This window comes from Symphalangus syndactylus, chromosome 6, assembly GCF_028878055.3.
Source record: "Symphalangus syndactylus isolate Jambi chromosome 6, NHGRI_mSymSyn1-v2.1_pri, whole genome shotgun sequence".
NCBI lineage: Eukaryota > Metazoa > Chordata > Mammalia > Primates > Hylobatidae > Symphalangus > Symphalangus syndactylus.
In genome coordinates, this window is record NC_072428.2 from 11,064,165 (window position 1) to 11,085,465 (window position 21,301).

The 21,301-nt window shown below is 46.7% G+C and overlaps 1 protein-coding gene across 1 annotated transcript in view; it reads left to right on the forward strand.

Annotated features, from left to right (window-relative positions):
- Positions 1–950: 950 nt before the first annotated feature.
- Positions 951–21,301, forward strand: part of CHST1 (carbohydrate sulfotransferase 1) — a 112,144-nt gene continuing 91,793 nt past the window's right edge. The window contains exons 1-2 of the mRNA XM_063640956.1: positions 951–1,056; positions 1,882–2,057. The gene's annotated coding sequence lies outside the window, so the exon portion shown is untranslated. The remainder of the gene's footprint in view (positions 1,057–1,881; positions 2,058–21,301) is intronic.

Here is a 21,301-nt window from a genome sequence, read left to right on the forward strand (position 1 = left end):
AGTTACACATTCAGAAATAGGAAAGGGGGACCAGTGCAGGGAGGGGTGGAGTAGGGTGGGCACAAGAGGAGGTGGGTGTGTGTGGGGGCTGGGCTCAAAGGAATGTGAAGAAATAGATAAGGAGGAGGGTAAAGTAGCCTGGATAATGCGTCTCTTAAAAGCTGCCTTTCAGGGCCTTAGAAGTGTATGCAAATCACATGCAAATCTCATGCATATTTATCAGCAGTCCTCCTTGGGACATCGGCCTGGATGTGGCCCTGGGGGAATATTTGGGTGGAGGTCACTGAATTCCTGAGAGTTTGCAGTGAGAACCAGGGAGAACAGTTGCCTGGGAATGGGTGTGGGGGAGGGTGGGAGGAAACAGTGGTGAGGGCAGACATGGTGGGGGTAGGTGGGGTGGGGCTGGGATCTGGGGTGTGCATGGGGGCGGAGGCCAGTCAGGATGGACACAGGAGCCTCTGGAGCAGGGAGACTGTGTGAAGGTGCAGGCGGCCGCCAGCAGCAAGGGGCACCCAGCAGCTCTGCATCCCTGGACCCTCTCCCTCTCCCAGCCAGGCCCGCTCGTTAGCCAGTCCGGAAGCTTGGAAAGACAGCGTGGGATCCTGAAGAAGCCCTGGCCCTGCCGTCAGACAGACCTTGGTCATCCTCCAGCTGGGTGACTGTGAGCCAGTTACCAAGCCTCAGTTTCCTCTTCTGTAATACAGGTTAGTAACAGTCTCCCTGAAAGAGAGACCACGGCACACCGGCTCGGCCAAGAGATCTTTATTGGAGGCAGCAGGCTGGGCTGGGCAGGAGAGAGAGAGAGAGAGGGAGCGGTGGGGGGTTTGCTTCTTTTATGCCCAGGAGGGCTGCGTGGATGTTTGTGATTGGTTGGGGTGGGGCTTAGAGCGAGGCGGGAAAAACACCTCTTTCTGATTGGTTTTTCCTTTGGCGGGTTTGCATTGAGGAAGAAGAACCCGGAACCAGCGCCATTAGGGTGCTCTAGTCCCCCTCACAGAGCTCCTGTGAAGATGAGGGGAGCGAGGCATGGCCAGGGCCGAGGAGAGAAAGTGCTCGGTGAGTGTGAGTCTGGGGGCTTCCGACTCGTTCCAGCCGCTCCTGCTCTTCACAGCCCAGCTGGGAAATCTGTGCTTTACACGCTCTGTTTCATTTAATCCCAATGAGCTCTGGCTGTGTAGCCACTATTATTACTCCCAGTTTACAGATCAGGATACTGGAGTCCCGTGAGGTAGAAGAGCTGGGACAGAGCCAGCTTCACACTCAGACCTGGGCTGTTTCTCCTGATGCTCTACAGCCTCGTCCCAAATGTTAGAGCTGGTGGGTCTCAGAGATGGGTAACTCTTCATTTAATACATGAAATAAAGCCCAGAGAGGTTGAGGGACTTGCCTAAGGTCACACAGCTAGTTAGAGGCAGAGCTGGAGCTTGACCAAGGGTCCTGACTGGTGGTCTTGCTCTCTTTCCTGCATGGCATACAAGACCTCCCCCCCCAGGCAGCCCAGCCTGACCACTGCGGGGGCTCTGCTTCCCCTTCTCTGTCTTGTGGCACTGACTGCCTGGGGTGGCGGCTGGGTGCCTCTGCGACTCCTTGGAGGTCCTCTCCTCTCAGCTGAGAGTCTGGGGGAGTGCTGCCTGCTAAGGGCTTTGGGGGACTTCCTGTCTTCTGCCCACCTCCTCCCCCAACGCTCCCTCCGCCTCTGCTCATCAGCTGTCCCTTCCCCTTTCCCACTCCGGGGCTGTCAGTGTTTGGGGGAGATTATGCAGTGTTGACATTGGAATATGAATTAGGTGAGAGCGGCAGCCAAATATTGGAATTAGGGAAGGCAGGAGCCCAGGCGGGGATCCAAGAGTGGCTGGAACATCTGTGTCTTGGCTGTTCCAGATGCCTGACCCTGCGCCCACCTGAAAACGGCGGGTCCCAGAGCCACAGACAAGCTCTGATGCAGCCAAGTCTTGGTCTTTGACTTGCCAGCTGAGACCACAGCTAAGAGTCCCACAGAACGTGGCCCCATCAGCTCGCTGTATTTCGAAGCCCAGGGAAAGGCAGATGCTTCTGTGGTGAGTTGACAGAAGGAGGCAAGACGCTGCCCCAGGATGTATCCTTCATTTGATTGTCTGAAATCCCATCTTCAGTGCTCTGTTTCTACTGCTCAGGTCAGCATTTGCAAAACTGTGTTCCACAAAACCCAAGTTCTGCAGGCTGTTAAGAAGTTGTGTGTAAAAAGGGGTTCCATGGCCATGTACTTGGGAGAGATGTTAAACAGAGCTAAGCAGGACTTCCCAGGCAGGGCCTTGAGTAATTTAATAGGCACAGCGATTCATCAGAAGGGGGAGGGAGAGTCTGGAGTATTTCCTAAGCTTGTTTGACATGTAACCCTGTTCTCATGGAGTATCTTTTTGGACCAGTGCGAACGGATCTAACTGTATTCTAGCAGCTGCTGGTACCTCTGTCCAGGGGCTGGCGTGAGATAGACACTTAACACATATGGATTGAGTCTGAATCTCTCAGAACCTGCTTCCTGCATCTGTAAAATGGAATAGCGGCACCTGCCCTGAGTGTTTTTGTTTTAGTTTTTGAAAGTCAAATGAGAGGCCTGTGTGTGGGAGTAGTTGCAAGCTGAATAGTTGCACATATTTCGGGAATGATTACCATCAGCCCTGTCTCTTCTTTTAACTAATCTGATAAATGTAGACACGCTGACAGTTTTGTGATAATACTCCCCCCTGGGGCTTTTCCATTTTCCTCTCCAGGAAGAGGGCCCTGTTTAGCCTAGCATTCCTCAGTGTGGGTTCATGCCTTCATGGGCCTTATTGCATAGGATTGCTAGTGACAAGCTCAAGGCCAGCTTGCTGAGTGGCAGGAGAGAAAGGCAGTAGATTCCAGGGCTCTTGACTCCTGAGTCCAGCGCTGTGCTTGTCCCAGTGCTGCCATGGTGCCAGGTGTGGGACAGGACACCAGGGAGGCACGCACATGACAGAGGCACTTCCTGGACCAGCTCGTGGTGGCACCGTGCCCACCACCAGACACCCCTCCCAGAGTCTGAGCACTGCCCCAAGCTCCCTGCAGGCCAGCCATGCTCCAGTCTGGGATCAAGAGTGCTCTCTTTAAGGAGGCTGGGATCTCAGAGTGGGACTCTCAGCATCCAGATACCAAAGGGGGTCGTCCTCTTCCTCCCTCTTTTCTTCCTGCAGGGGCTTCTTGGGCCACAGCCTCACCTTTGCCCATCCCCCTCAGTTGGGAATTGTCTGAATTAAGAGTTTAAAAAGGTCAGATCTTGGAAGGATTGAGCCTCCTCCCCCAGGAGGCCCAGAGAAAACTCCAAGTCATAAACTTGTTGGCCTGGAAACCCTCACTTCCCCTATCTGTGCCTCAGTTTCCCCATCTGTAAGCTGAGGAACCTCATCTAGCTCTAGAAAGTAAGTCTATGGATTGAGAAACATCATAAACTCCTGCCATTTACATATGAAATACTTCTTGTAATTACCTCTCCCCCCACCCCCGACCGTCCACCCTCCCGTCGGGTCCTCCTCGTGTCACCCCTGTGTGATTACAGTAGCTTCCTAAGGTGTCTCCCAGACTCTAGTACTTCTCCTTCACGTCTGCCTGGAGGAATCTTTGTAGGTTCTGCTCTCCTCATGTCCTTTCCCTACTTTCATACTTGGGATGGCTTCCTGCTGCTCCTGGGTAAGGTCTGTGTCACGTCTCTGCACCTCTGCCACAGAGACCACTTGGGATTTTCTAGAGTACTGGAAGTTTTACTCTTCCTAGCCTTTGCTTTTGCCATTTCTTCAGCTAAAATGCCTTTCCTCCTTCTCCTGATGATGACATTTTCTGCAACCTGCAAGACCTAACTTCTTCCCACCCATCTTGCTTCTCCTCTTCTCCCTTGGTGCTCCTATTGTAAGTGCCTTTGTGCTTGTTTTTGTTTTATTTTGTTTTTTTTTTTGAGACACAGTCTTGCTCTGTCATCTAGGCTGGAGTACAGTGGCACAATCAAGGCTCACTGCAACCTCCATTTCCTGAGTGTGAGAGATTCTCCTGCCTCAGCCTCCCGAGTAGCTGGGATTACAGGCACCGGACACCATGCCCAAATTTTTGTATTTTTAGTAGAGACGGGTTTTCGCCATGTTGGCCAGGCTGGTCTCGAACTCCTGACCTCAAGTGATTCACCCACCTTGGCCTTCCAAAGTGCCAGGATTACAGGTATGAGCCACCGCGCCTGGCCTGTGCTGTTTTTTTTTTTTTTTTTTTTTTTTTTTTTTTTTGCATTGTGTCATAACCAGTTAACGTACTTGATTTTCATCACTATAAATCCCATTGTATGACCACTCATCCCAAACATTTAGCATTTTCTTTAAGTTATAAAAGTAAACCAGGCGCGGTAGCTCACTCCTGTAATCTCAGCACTTCGGGAGGCCAAGGCGGAGGATTGCTTGAAGCTAGGCGTTCAAGACTAGCCCTGGCAACATAGTGAGAATCCATCTCTACAAAAAATACAAAAACACTTTGGAAGGCCCAGGTGGATGGATCACCTGAGGTGGGTGGATCACCTGAGGTTGGGAGTTCAAGACTAGCCTGGCCAACATGGCGAAACCCTGTCTCTACTAAAAAATACAAAAATTAGCCAGGCGTGGTGGCGGGTACCTGTAATCCCAGCTACTCAGGAGGCTGAGGCACAAGAACTGCTTGAACCCAAAAGGTGGGGGTTGCAGTGAGCCGAGATAGTGCCACTGCACCCCAGCTTGGATGACAGAGTGATACTCCATTTCAAAAAAAAGAAAAAAAAAACCCCAAAACAAAAAAAAAACTAAACAAATACAAAAAATTAACTGGGCACGGTGGCACACACCTATAGGCCCAGCTACTCAGGAGGCTGAACTCAGGAGGCTGAGGGGAGGATTACTTGAGCCTGGAAGGTCAAGGCTGCAGTGAGCCGTGATGTGCCACTGCACTCCAGTTTGGGTGACAAAGCAAGAGCCCGTCTCTCTTGGGGGGGTAAAAAAAAAGCGCACTCTTGTAACATCTCCAAATGGTTGAGAAGTAAAGTGAAACGCCCCCCTTCTCTAACCCTATTGGTCAGTCCTGCGACTCCTAGACAATGGCTGCTAATGGTTCCTTATTGTTCTTCCGCCCGTACGCCTTTGCATATTCAACGTGTATGCATGTACCAAAATTGATGTAAGTGGCCTCCATTATGGGACATTAGGTTGTCCCATTTCTCTACTGCTATAAATAATGCTGCAAAGATCACCTTCAGATTCAAATATGTCTGCAGGCAGCGTCTTAGAAATGGGATTGCTGGGTCACAGAGAACATCCACTTAAAATTTTTAATGAACACTGCCAAACTGTCGTCAGAGAAGACTTCCAGCAAGTCTCGTACTGATGTGGAAATATCTGTCCTCCACCCTTGAAAGTGGGTCTGGATCTTAATTTGTCGCTGTGGCCCTGGCATGTAGTAGGCTCAGTAAATGCTCGCTGAGTGACCCTATGGGTTGTCAAGCCCTGGCTGTGTATTTTCCCAGAAAAAAAGCAGCCCTTCTGCCCCTAAAAAAAGTCTACAGAGTCAACTGTGAGACCAGACCTTGACCTGTTCCGTTTGGCGCTCTGGATTGCGGAGCATACCGAGGAGTCCTGGGTACTTTCTTTGTTAAGTGGGGTGTGTGTGGTTTTTGTTTTCAAAGCTGGCCTGGAGGCTCTGGGTTGCCATGGCAACTCTTCAGCAGGGCCGCCTTTTCCCTTCCCTCCATCTTGGGAGCCCTGGTTGCCATAACAACTGATTGGTCCTCTCCTCTTCCTCCACCTCTGCCACAGGGCTCCAGCTTCCCTCTGGGGGCGCCACTGTTCTTAGGTCTGGGGCAACCCTGATTTCACTTGACCCATGTACCTTGGGACCCTCTTGAGAGGAGATGTGAGCGAGGCCGTTCCCGGGAAGGGTGGCGGCAGCAAACAGCATGGCCGCTGGGAAGGGGAGAGGGCTCGGGTGGAGGAAGAGTGAGGGTCCCTGCTCCATCCTAGCTTGGGAGAATCAGTGTTGCCTGGGGACCAGAGGGGGAAGCAAGTTCCTCTGAGGTTCAGGGGTGGTTTTGGGGATCAGTGAGGTACAGGGACTGTGAGGTCTCAAGCATTCTTCCTCAACATTTCCCGTTGTAGATGGCAGAGCAGATGCAACGGCACCGCTGAGCTGCCCTCAGGGGGTCCTCAGCCTTGGAGGAGGCGGGAGACCTGGGCTATGGAGCCACTCACAGGCCCTACTGAGAACAACGTGGTGTCCATCACAGTCCTCTTCAGAATGCCCAGAATATAGGGATAAGGAGGTGAAACCGGCGTGTTTATTAATACAGTGGAATATTCTGTGGCCAAATCAAAGGAAGACGTTGAGGATTCTGGTGACACCTGGAAACGTCCTGCTACGGGAAAAAAGCAGGACCCACAATGCTATGTGGATATTGACTGCGACTATATAATGCCAGCGTGGACCTCTCAGAGATGGAATTTGGAGGAATGTAATACAGATGCAAATAGAGTTTTCCCCACACTGCCTTCTCCCCCAGTGTTTCCTCATCTCTGTCAACAGCCTTGCAACCTACTCTGTTGCCCAAACCAGAAACTTGATTCAAACTAGACTTCTCCCTCTGCCCTCATGCCCCGTTCCTGTTAGTCACAAGTCCTGCTGGTTCCAGCTCTGAGACAGCTTTCAGAGTACTCCTCCTCCTGTTCCCACATTCACATCCCCCAGGGGACTCTCTCCTCCCAGCGTGTCTGTTCCCCCCATGTGCCCCCCACGCTCTGCTCCCCTGGCACCTCTGCCATGCTGCTGCCCCAGGGCAGATGTGGCCAAGGGGCTCCTCTCCTCCCGTTCCTCATTTGCTCCAGGATCAAGGACACACTTCTTGGCCCATTGAAGGCCCTTCCGGATCCACTTCCTTAGCCCAGGCTCTAGCTTCTCCCTGTTTGCAGCCTCCAAGGAGGCTCTCTTTATTCCTCTTTGCCTGTGAAGACAGCTCCCTCTGGCAGGAATACCCTTCGCTGCCTGATCTGCCTGGTCAACTCCTATCCCCCATTTCAGATTTTGCCCAAGACTTTCTAAGACGGTAGAAGAAAGAGGTTTCCACTCCACTCCCCTCCTGAAAACTGTACAGAAGCCACAGGAGAACAGGAATAGAAGTCTGAACTCCGTCTTTGGTGGAACATGGAGACCTCTCTACTCTTGAATCTCAATACATGGAGGGGGAAGCTGCTGGAGGAGGATAAAGGGCTCAGCAGAGAGGAGAAACATCAAACCTCTGTACTTACGAGTGCGGAAGGCACTACAGAAATGAGCTGATTTTCTCTACAGAGACCCAGAAAGGGTCCGGGATCAGAGGCACCAGGTATCACAGGAAGTGGGGCAGGACCTGAGAATGGGGGTAGGGGGTAGTTTCAAAGTCTGTGTAAGGAGCAGTAGACCTCCAAGTCCCACTCCATCCTATGCAGCCAGGTGACTGTCCTCCTTACTCTCACAAGGGACCAGAGGTCCTGGTCTCAGAGACGCCAAGTGTGAAGAGAAGGGGTGAGGTGTCCTAATAAAGGCTCCCAGCCTCCTTCCCCACCCACCTCCAGGGTACCAGAATCAGGCTTATGCCTGCACCCTGCACTAACCTCATGCAAAGATTGAAGTGTGTTTTCCCTGGAGGAATTAAACAAGCCCAAAGGAATGACTGACAGATGCTTATGCTCAGGGGTCTGTAGCAGATAAGCTGGTGCGAGCAACTGAGTGTCCAATTAACGTGCCACACTCAGGCACTTCATACCTCCAACCGGCCCTGCAGTGGGGAACCATTAAATACCAACACACACCCAAAGATCACGGACACTTGAGGGACACTTTCTCTCAGTATTCTGAGGAAGATATGAACCAAGAGGAAATGGAGATTATGCAGGGAGCAGAATAGAAGGTTGAAGAAACCGTAACTGACATCCTTAGAGAGATACAAGAACATATTGTACCCATTATTAAAAAGTAACAGAGTGAAATAAAAAAGAAATAGAGAAAAAGAAAGCTTAAAAGTAAAAATCCTGATGGTAAAAATTTTAAAAAGTATCAAGAGTTGGAAGATAAAGTTGAGGAACTTCCTCTGTACATATAACAAAGAGAGACAAAGACATGAAGCAGAGAAGAGGCAGGAGAGAAAGCATAAGCAATTAGGGATTGGGCTGGGCATGGTGACTCATGCTTATAATCCCAGTGCTTCAGGAGGCTGAGGTGGGAGGATTGCTTGAGGCCAGGAGTTTGAGACCAGCCTGGGTAACATAGTAGAACCACATTTCTACAGAAAATAAACAAATTAGTTGCACATGGTGCACCTGTAGTCCCAGCCACTAGGGGAGGCTGAGATAGGAGGATCACTTGAGCCCAGGAGGTTTTTTTTTTTTTTTTTTTTTTGAGATGGAGTCTTGCTCTGTCACCCAGGCTAGAGTGCAATGGCATGATCTTGGCCCACTGCAACCTCCACCTCCCAGGTTCAAGCAATTCTCCTGCTTCAGCCTCCCGAGTAGCTGGGACTACAGGTGCATGTCACCATGCCTGGCTAATTTTTGTACTTTTAATAGAGATGGGGTTTCACCACATTGGTCAGGCTGGTCTCAAACTCCTGAACTCGTGAACCACCCGCCTTGGCCTCCCAAAGTGCTGGGATTACAGGTGTGAGCCACCATGCCCAGCTGAGCCCAGGAGTTTGAGACTGCTGTTGAGCCCTGATCGTACCACTGTACTCCAGTCTGGGCGACAGAGCAAGACCTGTCTCTGAAAAAATTTATATATAATTAAGGAATCAATCTAGGAGCTCCAACATTCAGCTAATAGGGGTCCCAGAAATGGAGAGAGGAAGGAATGAAATTGTCAAGGAAATAATACAAGAAAATTTCCCTGAATTAAAGGACATGTGTCCTAGATGGTAAGATCCACTGAGTATCCAGCCCAGTCAGTGAAAAAAATATCCACATCCAGGCTCATCATTACAACCTTTCAGATGCGGAGATCAAGGTAGCTCTGTGAGGTTTCTGCAGACAGCTGGCTGGGACTTCGACGAGACAACTGAGGCACTTGCCTTGTGGGTAGAATTTAAGGGGGCACCAAAAAACTCAGTGATCAAGATGAAAAAATTAATGCACTATTTTAAAAAGAGGCCGGGCGTAGTGGCTCACGCCTGTAATCCCAGCACTTTGGGAGGCTGAGGCAGGCAGATTACTTGAGGTCAGGAGTTCAAGACCAACCCAGCCAACACGGAGAAACCCCATCTCTACTAAAAATACAAAAATTAGCTGGGCATGGTGGTGCACACCTGTAATCCCAGCTACTTAGGAGGCTGAAGCAGGAGAATCGCTTGAACCTGGGAGTTGGAGGTTGCAGTGAGCCAAGATCGCACCACTGCATTCCAGCCTGGGTGACAGAGCAAGACTCTCTCTCAAAAAAAAAAAAAAAAAAAAAAAAAAAAAGAAAAGAAAAGAAAAGAAAAAGAAAGCAACCCACGATAAACAAACAGCAAAATTTTAAGTAAAGACATGGTCTGACAGGACTGGGATTTGGGCGGGCGAGGTGAGTGAGGTCAAGCTGAATAAGCATAGGTTTGGATCTCGTCTTTATTTGAAACTGGCATTTCAATGGGTGAATTTTTTGGCACTCCCTTGCATGTTTGCATCTCAGATGGGTGCTTCACTCACTTCGTCCTAATCCCAGCCTTTCACAGGAATCCTCTGGAGTGATGGCATCAAGCTGCTCAACAGCGACACTGGAAGTTTGAAGACAAGGAAGCAATGCCTTTCAAAAATCTGACTGAGACTGGCTCATGAGCGGTGGCTCATGCCTGTAATCCCAGCACTTCAGGAGGCTGAGGCGGGTGGATCACTTGAGGTCAGACGTTGGGGACCAGCCTGACCAACATAATGAAACCCCATCTCTACTAAAAATACAACAATTAGCCAGATGTGGTGGCACAGGCCTGTAGTCCCAGCTGCTTGGGAGGCTAAGGCAGGAGAATTGCTTGAACTCGGGAGGCCAAGATCACACCACTGCACTCCAGCCTGGGCGACAGAGTGAGACTTCATCTCAAAATAAGCAAAAAACAGATCTGACTGAAAATGTTTTTCTAACTAGTATTCCACACCAACCCAGACTGTCAGTTAAACATGATGGGAGAAATAAAGAGCTTTCTAGACATGCTGTGTCTTCAAATAACTTGCCTTCTATGTACCTTTCTTAGGGAACTGCTGAAGGATGTGTTTAACTTAAATCAGCGCTCCAAGAACGAAGTTAGATCCAGAAACAAGGGCTGCAACACAGGAGGGAAGAGAGAAGGGAATTCCTTGGGTCATGGCTCCAGGGACACAAGGAGGCAGCTATGCCTTGGACCAGAGAGCAAGCTGCCTAGATCAGCAGAAGTCAGAAGGCTCTAGTGGCTGGGGGAGTTTGTCCTTAGGAAGAAAACTCGGCCTAACAAATGATCTGACAGGTTGGGTGATGAGGAAAATTATATTGAGACATGGAAAGATTTCATCAATTGTTTTCAACGACAACAACAAACAGAACTAAGTTGATGAAAAATGAGGGAATTGTTAATAGGAAGAACAAACAGGAAACGAAATAAGATCATAGTGTGCTACTTGGCCCAGGAATAAAATAATATTTGTGTATTTATAAAAGTGAAAATGTGGAATGTGGATTTTAAAAGATTGAGATATTATTTTGGGAGCATAAGGGGAGGAAAAGAGGGAATGGAAGAAAAACTTCTCTAAACACACCGAGGCTGAGATGACGAGCCAAGAGATTGAAGAATACACATATTATTTAGTTTTATATATTTATTTATTTATTTAGAGACAAGGTCTCACTCTGTCACCCAGGCTGGGGTGCAGTCGCTTGATCTCAGCTCACTGACACCTCCACCTCCTGGGCTCAAGCAATCCTCCTGCCTTTGCTTCTCCAGTAGCTGGGACTACAGGCATGTGCCACTGCACCTGGCTAATTTTTGTATTTTTAGTCGAGATGGGGTTTTGACATGTTGCCTAGGCTGGTCTTGAACCCCTGGCCTCGAGCGATTTCACCCGTCTTGGCTTCCCAAAGTGCTGGGATTACAGTCATGAGCCACCGCACCTGGCTTAAAGATTACATGTATTATTTAGAAATGGGGATAGAAATAACAGAAGAGACAGCTTTGGGGAAACAAGGTGAAAGGATAGGAAACAGGAGACTTCCATTTTCAATTGTAAGCCTTTTGGGGCACTATTTGGTTTTTCAGATTTACAAGTAATACTTTGATGAAAATAAAAACAAATTTAGACAAATAGGTTTGGCTCATATTCTCTCCTCTATAAAGGAAGAGGCCCCCGACCACCCTGCTGTCCTGAGCCTTCTCTCTCTGTGACAACCTGAGCCCAGGGCTTGTGTCTCCAGCACTGACACATGGCCCTGTTCTTCATTTACTCAAAGACTAAGTGAGTGAATTTTTTTTTTTAAATAAAGTTTGTCAAGTTCAGGATAATTTAAAAAACAACAAAACCTAACTTTTGAAGAGGTCGAACTGGGAAAGTTATGCTACACTAACATCAAGGGACACTTGTCTTTTACTGGCTGTTACAGGTGATAATGACACTTTTTAATTTATTTTTTTATTTTTGAGGGTCCAGTGTGTTTGGGTGAGGTTCCGGGCTGGATGGGAACACGGTGGGATTAGAGGCAGATATACCTGGGCTCCAAGGCTATCTCTGCCACTTATGAACTGTGGGTTTGAGGCAAGTTACCCTGAACCTGTGTTTCCTTCTCTGCACTGTGGGGATAGTAACAGAAAAAATCCTTTGTAGTCTTGTTCAGGCTGAGAAAAATGTCGGTGAAGTGCCGAGCCCATAGTAGGTGCTGGTTAAACAGGATCATCTTCTTAAGCTGCAGGATATTTGGTGACAGTAGCTCTTCCCTGGACCCCACTTCCTGAATTCCTGTCCTTATGGAACCTTCTGGAAGCTCTGGCCTTTGTCTCTGACACCGCTGGACCCTGGGCTCTGTGTGGACACACTGCATATTAGCACAGTGGCTCATGGCACCTACACCATTTCAGAGACATCCGAATAATTCCATTTTGGGATTTGTGCTGAGATGGTTTCAGTGGCTTTGCTTGGTTTCTAAACAAAAGTTATTTAGGTGGGAACAGATTCAACTTGACGTTTTCGTGATTTTCACACGACCTTTAAATACCCCCGATTTGCAGTTTCCTTCTTTCTCTAATGAAAAACTGGATTGTCTTGTTAAAAAGAAACTTAATGTGATGCTGTTGGCCTGCAAATCTCCTAGCCTCCCTCTCTCCATTTCACTGGCTCCCACCCTCTCCTGTCTCCCTTGGCTGCTCCACCCACCGTCTAACCCGGCAGTCCTCAGCTGGCCTCCATCCACTGCTCCCTCCGTGGGAACGGCTCACTCAGAATTCACCAAGGCCTTCCCGGTAGCCACATCCAGAGACCTTGTGCAACTTCCTTCTTCAGGCTGAATTTAACCCCTCTTCTTGAAATGTTCTCGTTCTCTGGCTTTGGGACACGAAAGAAGCCTACTTATTTGTTCCCTAAAGTTCAGTTCTTGCTTTTTTTTTTTTTTTTACGTTATTGCTTTATTCTTTACACCTTTGATGATCACCTCTATGTGGATTATTTTCTTAGCTCTCTTCCCATTTCATGCCAGTGTCTCCCTGTAGTCTTACTCTTGAGTCCTGATGGACTACTGGCCATTTTCCTTGAGACATCTTGAAGGTACCTCACCTCTAGGACAGATCCAACCATCTGCCCTGGCCCCCCGCCTCTACTCCCTCCCTTAATCCATAGCACTTGAAACCCTGGAGTCCTCTTCCCTTCATTACCACCCTACCTTCAGCTTTTTTTTTTTTTGGAGACAGAGTCTCGCTCTGTTGCCCAGGCTGGAGTGCGGTGGTGCAATCTCAGCTCACTGCATGCTCCGCCTCCTGGGTTCACGTCATTCTCCTGCCTCAGCCTCCTGAGTAGCTGGGACTACAGGCGCCTGCCACCATGCCCGGCTAATTTTTGTATTTTTAGTAGAGACGGGGTTTCACCTTGTTAGCCAGGATGGTCTCGATCTCCTGACCTCGTGATCAGCCCGCCTTGGCCTCCCAAAGTGCTGGGATTACAGGCGTGAGCCACTGCGCCCGGCCTCCCTTCAGCTTTTACATCATGAACAAGTCCACGTCCTCTGATCTAATCAGAGTGGCCTCTGCACTGTCCCCAAACATGCAGTCACTCCTGTGTTATGCCTGGAATATCTGGGAGGGCACACTTTCACAGTCACATTTTTCAAAAAGAGAGGCTTTGTGTTAATCCATGTATATATTTGCTCGGAGATCAAGGATCGTGCAAAGCATCCTTTGTCCCATCAGTCTCCCAAAGCCGGGCCACAGACTGTGTGTATGGCCTCATCGCCGTGCAGAGGACTTGTCCTTCTCCTTGGGGTCAACCTGACCAAAGGTGTGTGCAGGGGGAGATGGTACTTCTAGGTTCACAGTTCAGCCCTCTCCTAAAAGTCTTGGCTCCACCCTGCAGAGGAGATGTTAGAGCCTTAAGAATTTAAATTCTCCAGATTCTTAGAGCATGTCTAAAACAAATCAACTATTCTCTTGCTCCTTGATGCATTATTATGTGAATAAAGTCGCTGTCTTTTTACTTAATCTTGCCAAGGAGACTTTCTCCTCAAGGATGGGGAGGGGAGGCACACTCCATCCCGCCATGTATCTCATACTCTTCCCCACCTGTATCTTGGTTTATGCTGTTCTGGTCATCTATTTGGGATATATACTTCTCTCCCATTGCTGTAATAACAATCTACCTATTCTCCAAGGCAGGGAGATCTTAACCACTTTTGTGCCATGGGCACCATTTAATGGTCTGATAAGCCTATTAGGCCTCTCTTCCAAAAAATGATTTGAAAGATATAAAATACACAGGATTATAAAAGAAACTGACAATAGTTACTAAAATATTCAAAAAACCAAATTAATGATATAAGAATACTGTCCTTCTTTATTAACATAAAAAACACCATAATTTCTCTTTTCCTTCCTTCCTTCCCTCCTTCCTTCCTTTTTTTTTCCTTCCTTCCTTCCTTCTTTTCCTCCCTCCCTGCCTCCCTCCCTCTCTCTCTCTTTCTCTCTTTCACTCTTTCTTTTCTTCCTTCCTTCCTTCCTTCCTTCCTTCCTTCCTTCCTTCCTTCCTTCCTTCCTTCCTTCCTTTCTCTCTCTCTCTCTCTCTTTCTTTCTTTCTTTCTTTCTTCTTTTGTTTTTTTCAGGGTCTCTCTCTGTCTTCCAGGCTGGAGTCCAGTGGCAATCTCGGCTAACTGCAGCCTTGAACTCTTGGGCTCAAGAGATACTCCCACCTCAGCCTCCTGAGTACCTGGGACCACAAGCACATGCCACCATATCTGGCTAAATTTTATATTTTTTGTAGAGATGAGGTCTCACCCAGGCTGGTCTCAAACTCCTGGGATCAAGTGATCCACCTGCCTCTGCCTCCCAAAGTGCTGGGATTACAGGCATGAGCCACTGTGCCTGGCCAAAAAGCCACTATAATTTCAAAGTACAGTAGTGATGAACATAAATGATATTTTGTTCCTCTCTCCAATAACTGCAATATTACATGTGATAGCAAAGTATCTGTTACATCTACTTCTGTGGTTTGTAGCCTACATTGATAATAGAAGAAAATGTGAAGTTGCAGTTAGAGATCAGTGAATCTGAAGATGTAAAATTTTCCTCATCTAAGTTCTTCTGTCCATGAATTCTATGAGTCCTTAATGGGAGGCTCCTGTCGAGGACGTTAACTCCTGCTTCCTTAATTCAACCCTCCTTGACTACCACTCTTCTGTTGGAGTTTTCCCTCATGCTAAACTCTTACAATAGTTATTTGCCTATTCATTCAACAAACATTGATCAAGATTGCTCATACATGCGCAAGTCACTGTGCCAGATGTGGGGAGCCCCCATCATGCCAAGCAAGAACCAATTTTACCAGTAGTGGAAGGGACAGACCTGTTCCCATCCAGCCATAACCCTAAACATAGCGCAACAAGCAGATGGGAGAGCTTTAAACAAAGGTCTGAAGTATCCCAGAGAAGCAGAAGTTAACATTTCGACTTGGCAAAGAGATGGAGGAGTGAAAGGTTCCATGAGGAAATTGGCATATGAGCTTGGCCTGGTAGAGGGAATAGGATATAAACAATTTTGACATAGTTTAATTAGATCTCGCTGGTATTTTTCCTTTTTCTGTCTTGCCACAAGTAAATACAAAGCTTCTAGCAGGTGGAGATCGCATCTTTTTTTTTTTTTCTTAGATGGAGTTTCACTCTTGTCACCCAGGCTGGAGTGCAATGGCGTGATCTCAACTCACTGCAACCTCCGCCTCTCGGGTTCCAGCAATTCTCTTACCTCAGCCTCCCGAGTAGCTGGGATTACAGGCGGCCGTCACCATGTGCAGCTAATTTTTTTATTTTTAGTGGAGACCGGGTTTCACCATGTTGGCCAGGCTGGTCTCGAACTCCTGACATCAGGTGATCCACCCGCCTCGGACTCCCAAAGTACTGGGTTTACAGGTGTGAGCCACTGCACCAGGCCGAGATTGCATCTTAATATGCTTGTTGATTAATAGCATTTTTGTAGAATGTAAGTTTCTGTATTAGTTAGTTATTGCTGTGCAACAAACCACCCCCAAACCCATGGCTTTAAATGATAGCCTGCTCTTTCTCATGGGTCTGCTGACCTAGGCCAGGACTGGCTGTTGTTAATTGGACTCTGTGGTCACTGGCAGCTTGGCAAGAGGCTGGCTGGTCCAGGGTGGCCTTGGCTGGGATGACTTGGCTGTCTTTTTCTTTTTCAAGTTGTGTTTGCATCAAGTTTGCTGCTGTGCCATTGGCCAAAGCAAGTCACAGGGCCAAGCACAGAGTCAGTGTGGGAGGACACTGCCCAAGGACAAGGGAAAAGGGAGGCATAAAAAAATGTGGCCATTCATAGGGTCAATCCATCATCATCTTCACAATTTAAATCTCTAGCCTTAAATCCTTCGTGGAATGGGACAGATCTAAATCAATAACAAAATGCATAAGGAAGATAATTAAAGTACAGGGTGGCAATTTATAAATTCAACTAGTGATGGGTCTTCTTCTGTGGCTATATCCTAAATGTTTGAAGAATGTTATCCACAGAGGTTGACTGGGTCATGCTTTTACTATTATTTTTTAACCAATGCAAACCCATTGAACTGTCTTTTCATGTTTGATGTTCCATCAGTTAAGCATCCCACATGATTTTTCATAGAGATACTTTCTTTCTCCCTGAGGACATCTGCAATAGTCCAGAACACACTTTTCCTGGTGCTTGACTCTAAGTTGCTATAAATATCAGACATTCTGTCAGCAGCTCGGGGTCACAGCTCAGGTTTCCTGAGCTAATATCGCTTGCCCCTATGCCTTGAGTTGTGTCAGTTAGAGGCAGCAGCTGGGCAGGCAAAGTGAAGTGCAAAATACAGGTGAGAAAATGTGTTTTCTGAGTAACTGGGCAAAACATATATGTGTGTGTGAGCAGGGGGCAAGTTTATCCATAATGGCAGTATTGAGCTTGGTGTGTGGGGTCACGCAGACCTGAGTGTGAATCCTGGCTCACCTTTTATGGGCCATGTGACCTCTGGCAGGTGGCTTAAATCTCTGAGCTCCAATTTCCCCTTATCTGTGAAATGGAAGGAAGCCACATAGATTGACTTCTCAGTTTGTGGCGAGGATTACATGAGCTACTAGGCTTATAAGGTAAGTGCTCAATAAGTGTTCAGTGTTATTTCTTACAGAGTGTAAAATAATCTGAATGAAGTTACCAATAGTTGGAATACAGTTCTCTGTTAGTTCAGATAAGAGAGCCTAAGAGGCTTGCCTTTTGACCTTTGTCTTGCTGCTAAAGAGAGGACTGTATGCGCCTCAGTTCTCATCTATAGAGTAGAGTGATTCACATTGTCCTGCACTGAATTCACAGTCTTGTTTTGGCAATCAAATAGCCTATTGCACAGGAAATTCCTTTGCAAAAATAATTTAAAATCTCCTTGAACAAATACTGCACACATCTCACTAATATGTGGAATATAAAAAAAGTCAGATGCTTAGGAGCAGAGAGTAGAATGGTGGTTGCCAGGGACTGGAGGATGGGGGATATGGGAACAGGTTGGTCTAAGGGTACAAAGTTCCAGATATGCAGTATAAGTTCTGGAGATCTAATGGTGACTACAATTAACAATAGTGTATTGTGTATTTGAAATTTGCTGAGAGTAGATCTTAATTGTTCTCACCAAAAAAAAAAAAAAAAAAAAAAAAAATAGACTTTGGGAGGCCCAGGTGGGTGGATCGCTTGAACCCAGGAGTTTGAGACCAGCCTGGGCAATACAGCAAAACCCTGCCTCTATTAAAAATACAAAAAGTTAGCCAGATGTGGTGGTATGTCTCTGTAGTCCCAGCTACTCAGGAGGCTGAGGCAAGAGGATTGCTTTAGCCCGGGAGGTGGAGGTTGCAGTGAGCTGAGATCATGTCATTGCATTCCAGCCTGGATGACACAGTGAGACCCTGTCTTAAAGGAAAAATAAAAAAGGAACTATGTGAGATGATGGATATGTTAGATAATCGGCTTGAGTGTGGTGAACATTTTGCAATATATACACATATCAAATATCACATTGTACACCTTAAGTATATATAATTTTTGTCAATTACATCTCAATAAAGCTGGGGGAGAAAAAGAAGACCCAGAACTGGGCAACAGCACTCACTCCTGATCAGTCTGCATACCCAAGACCCCAGCATTTCTGGAAATTTTGTTCTTTTGTTTCTGGTTTGATTCTACTTCTTTTGAGTCCCAAGAATCTGCCTGACCAAATCCCGCCTCTGTACACAGTGGGTCAGGCTCACTTCGAGGCCTGTCATCTTTAGCCTGTAAGTCTCTAAACTCTCCAGAAGCCCATCTTCTAGGCTTGTGATTCTTATTTGGAATATGCTCCACTCTAACACATTCGTCAGTGTTTTTCTTTTTGAGTGCACTTGTTTTTATCTCAAAAACTGAACTGGCTGGCACTGTGGTGAGCACTTGTAATCTCAGCTACTTGGGAGGCTGTGATTGAGGCAGGAGAATCCCTTAAGCTCAGGAGTTCGAGACCAGTCTGAGCAACACAGTGAGATCCTGTCTCTAAAACAATAAAAAATAATAAAAAAGACTGATGTGAATTGACATAAGACCTGTGGTTGAATATTTGTTTTTTGGTTTAAGTATGTTATGATGGTCATATTTTCAGTTACATTTTACCCATAAAAACAATGTTTTAAATCAAGCAAAAATAAAAATAAAAAATAAAATCCCCTTGAATACATTTGAGGTAATGCTGTAGTTTTCAGCTCCTCCCATGACAGATTTTACGGAGTGCCTACTCTGTGCTACCCAGGTGCCGCTCCTGTTGTTAGTGGTGGCGCCCAGGAGAAATTAAAATTACAGGAGTGTTTCCTTCCAGATGTTGTTGCTACAGGCTCAAGGTGCTCTTTTAACTGGGACATCAGCCTTTCTTGAAATAGACAAGAATTCTAGAAACATGACATCGTGCCTGATTCATCGCTTCAACTTGCCGCTGACTCATTCTCTCCTTGATAGGTTCTTCAACAGTAACTTTAATTACATCATTTACTTATTGTTTTCTTTCTTGATTTATTCTCTTTCTACAATTCTTGTTTATCATCTCAGTGATTGGACCATCTCACCTCTGAGACTTGGGTAGAATCCTCTGGACTCTGGAAATAGACATGGAGGCTTTCATGTATCTCTGTTAATGTATACAAACACCCCCAGGCTTGTACACTTGAAATACATCAGTAGGAAGGGTACTTCTCAATTTGCTAGTGTTTCACACAGCTTGTCTTATTTAATGATCTCAGTTGCCCTACAAAGTAGATACCATCCTATTAAAAAATGCAGGAGCAGAGGCTCTGAGAGGGGATTGTAACTTACCCAAGATCATGTGGTAGATTGCAAAACTGGTTCCAAATCCCTACCCTCCCCTGTACCCACACCTTTTGCCATTCATCTGCAATGTCCTTTTCTGATTCTGGGCTCAGCAATGTAACTTGCTCTGGCCAATAGGATAACAACAGCAAATGTGATGTAAGCAAAAGCTTGAAAAATACTTGTGCAACTAATCATGTTTGCCTTCTCTCTTATACCTGTGCCATTGCCATGAGAACATGCCTGGGCTAGGATTAGAGACACTTGGAGCAGAGCTGAGTCATCCCAGCTGTCCCAGTTGAGGCCAGCCTAGGTCAGTCGATGGCATCCAAGCCCTAAGCATGTTAGTGAGACCAGCCATGATCAGCACAACCACCTAGCCAACCATCCCAGACCTATGAGCAATAAAGCCTTACTATTCTATACCACCTAGGTTTTGTGATTATTTATTTCACAGAATTATTATGGCAGTATGTAACTGATAGAAGTGGTATACAGGGAAGAGTATGTGTTAGTCCGTTTTCGCATTGCTGATAAAGACATACACGAGACTGAGCAATTTACAAAAGAAAGAGGTTTAATGGACTTACAGTTCCACGTGGCTGGGGAAGCCTCACAATTGTGGTGGAAGGTGAAAGTCACATCTCACGTGGCAGCAGACAAGAGAAGAAGAGCTTGTGCAGGGAAACTCCCCTTTTTAAAACCATCAGATCTCATGATACTTATTCACTATCATCAGAACAGCCTGGGAAAGACCTGTCCCCATGATTCAGTTACCTCCCACCGTGTCACTCCCACAACAAGTGGGAATTCAAGAAGAGATTTGGGTGGGGACACAGCAAAACCATATTAGAGCAGATCTCTCGAATTGGGCAGGCCAAGATTTGAATCCTATCTGTTATTTGGAGTGTGTGTTTCTTTTTGAGACTAATTTCCTTATGCTTGAAATGAGATAATATACTTCCTTCATAGAGTTGCTGGGAAGATTAAACACAAGGTGAAGTAAATAAAGCCCCAGGGACATAAGCAAAAAATGATGGCTTCTCACAGTAATGCTCCAGAACAAACAACAAGGGAATACTGGGCCCAGTCCCAGGACTATCCAGGTGTGAAGCCAACACCTTTTCACGTCAACTCCAAGGTAAGGATTAAGAACAGAATGGCCTGGTTCTAATCTTACCATGAAATGCTGCTCCCCTGAATCTTCCATTGCAGTATAGAGAGCAGGACAGGCCTTTAAAAAATTAATGTTGCTTAAATTTAGGAGCCTGAAAAAAAAAAAAAGCCAAACCCAAGATTTTCCTTTGGACTTGTGGTTTTGCCAAATAGATGGCAGTGATTTGGGGAAGGAGGGTTGCTTTCGTCCTGGGTATGGATGTGTTTCAGATCAAAGTCCTCTGGGCACAGTTGGGTGCAGGGGCCAGCCTGGCTGCATTTGCCCTGACTCTATTGGTTGCCCTCCTGCGTGCACATGCATTTTTGATGACAGATCATTCAGGAAATGTGAATGTTTCCCTAGGAGGCTTTGCTTTTGTCACCTGGCCTTCTTTTCTGGGCCTCCTGTAGGGCTGCCCTTTCCTTTCCTTTGAAGCCATTGTCTTCTTGACATGAAAAATGTGCTCGGGTACACTTATGGCTAATTATCTCAAGGGGGAAGAAAAAACAAAATGAACTCAAGGCTGAAATATAGAACCATTAACTCTGTAAACTCTGAAAAGTCATAAGACACTCTTTTAAAATTAAAAAATACATATACATTTGAAATAGTTTCTTCTTAAACAGAATTAACTTGGGATGTTTCCTATTCAATTTAGCTTCCTTCTCTCTCCCTCCACTCCCACCCCAGATAGCTCACTTCCCTTTATCATCTCTGATGCTGACCATGGGTGACAACAGTTAACTGCACTGTGCTCTGCCTCTAACTTATTTTATGACCTTGGATAAGTTACATGGCATTTCTGAGCTTCTGCTTCTCATAAGTAAGATGACATTGCTATTACATTTCTTTAAAACATTTTTTTAGTACTGTAAAACAATAATTTATTATCTCTTATAGTTCATGGGCTGACTGGACTCCACTGGGAGTTCTTGATGTCTCTCGTGTGGTTGTGTGAGATAGTGGCTGGGACTGGACTCATATGAAGGCTTGACTGGGCCGGATGCCCAAGATGGCCCACTTTTAGGGAGAGGTGGCTGGCGTTGATGCTGACTGTCAGCTGGGAACTCAGCTGAGACTGTTAACTGGAGTCCCTAGACGTGGCT